The following is a 6,805-nucleotide window of genomic DNA, read 5'->3' on the forward strand; positions in this document are numbered from 1 at the left end:
TATCTCTCCCTCCTAACCCCATTCTCCTGCCTTCCCCTGACACCCGTACGAATCAAGAATATATCCATCTCCGCCTTTAATATATCCACTGACTTGGCTTCCACAGCCTTCTGTGGCAAAGAATTCCACAGATTCACCTCCCCCTGCCTAAAGAAATCCCTCCTCATCTCCTTTCTAAAGGAACGTCCTTTAGTTCTGAGGCTGTGGCCTCTAGACCCAGAATCTTCCACCAGTGGAAACATCCTCTCCACACCCACTCTATCCAAGATTCTCAATAGTCGGTAAATTTCAATGAGGTCCACCCTCATCCTTCTAAACTCCAGCGAGTACAGGCCCAATGCTGTCGAACGCTCATCATAGGTCCTCATTCCTGGGATCGTTCTTGTAAACCTCCTCTGGACCCTCTCCAGAGCCAGCACGTCCTCCCTCAGATACGGTGCCCAAAATTGCTCACAGTACTCCAAATGCGGCCTGACCTGCACCATATAAAGCCTCAGCATTACACCCCTGTTTTTGTATTCTAGCCCTCTGGATATAAATGCTCGCATTGCGTTTATCGCAATATGTCCCAGTTGGAACAATGGAATCAGAAGTCTGTTCTCAATGAAGTCTGAGGAAGGGTGTCGATCCCAATACGTCACCCATTCCTTCTATCCAGAGATGCTGCCTGTCCTGTTGAGTTACTCCAGCATTTTGTGTCTATCTTTCTCACTTGCAGTTCTTACTTGCAGCAGCACATCAGAATATGTAAACATAGTACATTGTAAACAATATAATAAATGGGGCCAAATCACTGGATGAATTTAAGAGAGGTAGATAGAGCTCTGGGGGCTAGTGGAATCAAGGGATATGGGGAGAAGTTGGGCACAGGTTACTGATTGTGGATGATCAGCCATGATTACAATGAATGGCGGTGCTGGCTCAAAGGGCCAAATGGTCTCCTCCTGCACCTATTTTCCATGTTTCTATGTTTTTATGAGAGAAACAAAGTTCAGTGTGTGTGTATATATAGATCAATTTGTGTAGGAAGGATGTGTAGGAAAGAACTGCAGATGCTAGTTTAAAATCAAAGGTAGACTCAAAATGCTGGAGTAACTCAGCGGGACAGGCAGCATCTCTGGAGAGAAGGAATGGGTGACGTTTTGGGTCGAGACCCTTCTTCAGTCACCCATTCCTTCTCTCCAGAGACGCTGCCTGTCCCGCTGAGTTACTCCAGCATTTTGTGCCTCGCTTGTGTAGGAAGGGACTGCAAATGCTGGTTTAAACCGAAGATGGACACAAAAAGCTGGAGTAACTCAGCTCTTCGTCTCCACCCGAAACGTCACCTATTCCTTTTCTCCAGAGATGCCGTCTGACCCACTGAGTTACTCCGGCTTTTTGTGTCTAGTCATAGTGATAGTGTGGAAACAGGCCAACATGTCCCAGCTACAGTAGTCCCACCCTCCTGGCTTTGGTCCTTATGCCTCCACAATTGCCCTATCCATGCAAAATAGATATAGATCTATATCATATCATATCATATCATATACATACAGCCGGAAACAGGCCTTTTCGGCCCTCCAAGTCCGTGCCGCCCAGTAATCCCCGTACATTAACACTATCCTACACCCACTAGGGACAATTTTTACATTTACCCAGCCAATTAACCTACATACCTGTACGTCTTTGGAGTGTGGGAGGAAACCGAAGATCTCGGAGTAAACCCACGCAGGTCACGGGGAGAACGTACAAACTCCTTACAGTGCAGCACCCGTAGTCAGGATCGAACCTGCGTCTCCGGCGCTGCATTCGCTGTAAAGCAGCAACTCTACCGCTGCGCTACCGTGCCGCCCAAGATCAAGTTCTCAAGAGCAATTGGGGTTGGGCAATTAATTGCTGTCTCAGTCTGCAAAGCCCACATCCTTTAATGAATAACAAGCTGAATCTGCAGAGAAAGAAACAGATTAATGCTTCAGGTCAAAGACAAATGGCTTTTATATTAGGGTATGAAGTCCAAAGACTGATAAAAGAAGTGTCAAGGGGAGGTGGAGAGGCTTTTAAGGAGATTCTAACTACAAAGCCTAAACAGGTAACAGGTGGCACAGCGGTAGAGTTGCAGTCTCACAGGGCCGGAGACCCAGGTTCAATCCTGACTACGGGTACTGTCTGTACAGAGTTTGTACGTTCTCCCCGTGAGCGCGTGGGTTTCCTCCGGGTGCTGCGGCTTCCTCCCCCACTCCAAAGACGTACAGGTTTGGAGGTTCAATAATAATAATAATAATAATAAATTCCTTTATTCGTCCCACACCGGGGAAATTTAGTGTTACAGCAGCAAAGTGGATAGCAAGAGAGCATTCATCTATATACTAAAACTGTCGTTGTTATCTTGTTTGTGACTGAACTTCAGCCAAAACGGTACAAAGCGCAACAATTTTAGGCCCACCTTACTCACCATTGTCACTTTAGTGATTATGCAAGTAGTTTTATTGAAATCGGTGTTATATTTTTAAAGTTATTCACATTTTTAAGTTCAAAAGGAGGGGAGAGGGAGGGAGTGGGGAGTTGGGGAGAAGGGAGGGGAGGGGGGGGGGTTGAGGAGAGAGGGGAGGACGGGAGGACAGGGTGCTGCACCAATGCAGGAGAGGTTTGGGCCCAACGGGTCCACTTGGTCTAGTTATAAATAAAACTAAAGACAAGGATAAATTCTCATCAGTTTACTGTGTATTCATTAGCTGTTATTGTTGACTCATCCGCTGGGAGCAGTGCTGGTTGTGACTTCATTGGCTTCAGTAAAGTTGTTCATTTGTCCCCTGTGTGAAGGATAGTGCTAGTGGGCGGGCCGACCGCAGGTCGACGTGGACTCGGTGGGACGAAGGGCCCGTTTATGCGCTTTATCTCTAAAGTCTGGATGTAAAGTCCAAAGGTATGTACACCAGCACCTGCCATCCCTTGTGTTGGCAACGGGTATTTTATTGCCCCCTCGACGCAGTGCAGGCGGTGGGAGAGAGGAGGATGATGGCAAAGCTAACATCGCTGCTGGACAGCGACTGTAAAAGGCTTGTGCTTTCCACTGACGTCATCAAAATACAGGTCCACCGCTGATTTTCCGGCAAATGGTGTTTTCTGGCACCTCCTTCTTGCTATTGAGGGCGTGCAGCGTAGGTTTACTAGGTTAATTCTCGGAATGGCGGGACTGTCGTATGTTGAAAGACTGGAGCGACTAGGCTTGTATACACTGTCATTTAGAAGGATGAGAGGAGATCTTATCGAAACGTATAAGATTATTAAGGGGTTAGACACGTTAGAGGCAGGAAACATGTTCCCAATGTTGGGGGAGTCCAGAACCAGGGGCCACAGTTTAAGAATAAGGGGTAGGCCATTTAGAACTGAGATGAGGAAAAACTTTTTCAGTCAGAGAGTTGTGAATCTGTGGAATTCTCTGCCTCAGAAGGCAGTGGAGGCCAATTCTCTGAATGCATTCAAGAGAGAGCTAGATAGAGATCTTAAGGATAGCGGAGTCAGGGGGTATGGGGAGAAGGCAGGAACGGGGTACTGATTGAGAATGATCAGCCATGATCACATTAAATGGCGGTACTGGCTCGAAGGGCCGAATGGCCTCTTCCTGCACCTATTGTCTATTGTCTCCTTTAATCTGGACAAAATTACGAGAGTGCGCTTGAAATCTCCCCCCATCCCCACAGGAGTCCCTCAGGGAGCGTGGCGCCTAGGCCAGGTGAGATGGCCAATCTCACAACTGTTGTACAACTGGAACAACCTCCCAATACTCAATGAGGCAGGACTAGGAAAACTGGTCTTAGTTGGCTGAGAGGCCCAATACCACGCTGCACCACTGGTTAGTTCCTCCATGGATCAACAACTTGCATTCAAGAGCCACGGTGAGGGGAAGGTTTAGTTTAGTTTAGAGATACAGCACGGAAACAGGCCCTTCGGCCCACCGGGTCCGCGCCGACCAGCGATTCCTGCACATTAACACCATCCTATACCCATTAGGGCCAATTTTTACATTTCCCAAGCCAATTAACCTACAAACCTGCACGTCTTTGGAGTGTGGGAGGAAACCGAAGATCTCGGAGAAAACCACACGCAGGTCACAGGGGGAACGTACAAACTCCGTACAGACAGCGCCCGTGGTCGGGATGGAACCCAGGCATTCGCTGTGAGGCGGCAACTCTACCGCTGCGCCACTGTCACCGCTAGAGGTGCCAGTGGTTAGGAGCAAAGGCTTGGCTGCCAATAGATGGATGAATGCAGGAATCATTGGCAAAGGACATGTTGCAGTTATACAAGATGCTGGTGAGGCCGCATTTGGAGGACTTTGTTCAGTTCAGGCCACCATGTTATAGGAAAGATATTACCAATTTGGAAAGGGTGCAGAGAAGATTTACGAGGATGTTGCCAGAACTCAAGGGTATGAGCTGTCGGGGGAGGTTGAGTAGGCTGGGACTCTATTCCTTGGGAGCGCAGGAGGATGAGGGGTGATCTTATAGAGATGCGTAAAATCAAGAGAGGAATAGATCGGGTAGAAGCACTGACACTCCCCTACTCTTGCTCAGAGTAGGTGAATCAAGAACAGGAGGACATAGGTTTAAGGTGAAGGAGGAATCTAAGGGGTAACTTTTTCACACAAAGGGTGGTGGGTGTATGGAACAGGCTGTCAGAGGAGGTAGTTGAGGCAGGAACTACGGCAATATACTAAAACTCTTGGCGGGACTGTCATATGTTGAAAGACTGGAGCGACTAGGCTTGTATACACTGGAATTTAGAAGGATGAGAGGGGATCTTATCGAAGCGTATAAGTTTATTAAGGGGTTGGACACGTTAGAGGCAGGAAACATGTTCCCAATGTTGGGGGAGTCCAGAACCAGGGGCCACAGTTTAAGAATAAGGGGTAGGCCATTTAGAACGGAGATGAGGAAAAACGTTTGCAGTCAGAGAGTTGTGAATCTGTGGAATTCTCTGCCTCAGAAGGCAGTGGAGGCCAATTCTCTGAATGCATTCAAGAGAGAGCTAGATAGAGCTCTTAAGGATAGCGGAGTCAGGGGGTATGGGGAGAAGGCAGGAACGGGGTACTGATTGTGGATGATCAGCCATGATCATGATGAATGGTGGTGCTGGCTCGAAGGGCCGAATGGCCTCCTCCTGCACCTATTGTTTGTTGGTTTGTTCCTGAACCACAGCCAAAACGGTACACAATAGCATGACAATTTTAGGCCCACCTTAGTCACCGTCGTCCCGTGGTCCTATGGAAGAAGTTTCATTCAAATCGGTGTTATTATCTTAACGTTATTCACATTTTAAAGTTTTAAAAACCACGCAGGGGCAGTTGGGGCTCCGTTGATCGGGTTCTTATGTAAGATGGCCGCCGCATCCGCGCGTGTGCAGAACAAACGGGTCCATGCCTGGGACTCGTTGAGCAGGGCTCGGCCACTTGTCCCTTGGGGGCGGGGGGCGCCAGGCCCGGCGCCTGGGCCTGGACTTGACCGGGTAACCGCGAGCCTGAGGTGGGCCAAGGGGAAAGGCGGCGGCAGCAGCAGCAGCAGCAGTCAGGCCAGGCGTTGGTGGAGGGGGAGGCCGAGGCCTGGGGCTGGGCCTGCTCTCGGCTCCCCCCGTCCCCCGCCTCCTCTCCCCGGCCGGCTCAGCGCCTTCCCCATACCGTCCAGCAACCCTGGGAGAGCTGCCGCCGTTTACCACTGAACATCCCCGCACCGGGACGGGACAGGACTCTTCCCTTCCCCCCCCCCCCCCACCACCCCCCACCAATTGCGGCCGCCCGAGCCGGGAGGGGGGTTGCTACGGCAATCGCGAGTTGCTCCCGGGCGGGAGGGGGAGGGGTGTGAGGAGAGGGTGCTGCACCAATGCAGGAGAGGCAACCCTAGGGGGGGAGAGGGAGAGGGGGGAAGAGGGAGAGTGCTGGGAGGGAGGGGGGTTGGGGAGGCGAGGGGAGAGGGGTGGGGGAGGCAAGGGTGCTGCACCAATCACAGATAATAGAGCAGAGCAAGATGGACCACTCGACCCTAAAAAACCGTAGTATGTCACGGCGCCATTTTAGTAGGCAGAAACTTGCAGAAACATTTTAAAAGAAAAATAACAAAATTCTGTGAATCGATAGATGAGATACATTCTGCATTTTAATGGGATCATCACACATACTGTTCCCCCACAACACTGATTACACTGCGAGAGGCAGAGCGAACGGTGGGTTTTGCTTACTAAAATGGCGGACGTTACGCTCCTTTGCGTGCAACACTTCAGTGTAGGCGATTTCAACGGAGTGCTCCATCTTGGTCCTCTAGTATCTTTGGCACCAATGCAGGAGTGGTTTGGGCCCAACGGGTCCACTTGGTCTAGTGTTTAATAAGCACTAGACAAAGTTGACCCGTTGGGCCCAAACCTCTCCTGCATTGGTGCAGTCCCCCCTCCTCCCTTCTCTCCTCAACCACCCCCCCCTCCCCTCTCCCCCACTCCCTCCCTCTCCCCTCCTTTTAAACTTTAAAACGTGAATAACCTAAAAAATATAACTCCAAAGACGTACAGGTATGTAGGTTAATTGGCTGGGTAAATGTAAAAATTGTCCCTAGTGGGTGTAGGATAGTGTTAATGTGCGGGGATCGCTGGGCGGCACGGCTTGGTGGGCCGAAAAGGCCTGTTTCCGGCTGTATATATATGATATGATATGATATGATTTCAATAAACCTACTTGCGTTATCACTAAAGTGGCAATGGTGAGTAAAGTGGGCCTAACATTGTCGCGCTATCGTGTACCGTTTTGGCTGAAGTTCAGTCACAAACAAGATAACAAACGTGT

This window comes from Rhinoraja longicauda, chromosome 19 (assembly GCF_053455715.1).
Source record: "Rhinoraja longicauda isolate Sanriku21f chromosome 19, sRhiLon1.1, whole genome shotgun sequence".
Taxonomy (NCBI): Eukaryota; Metazoa; Chordata; class Chondrichthyes; order Rajiformes; family Arhynchobatidae; genus Rhinoraja; species Rhinoraja longicauda.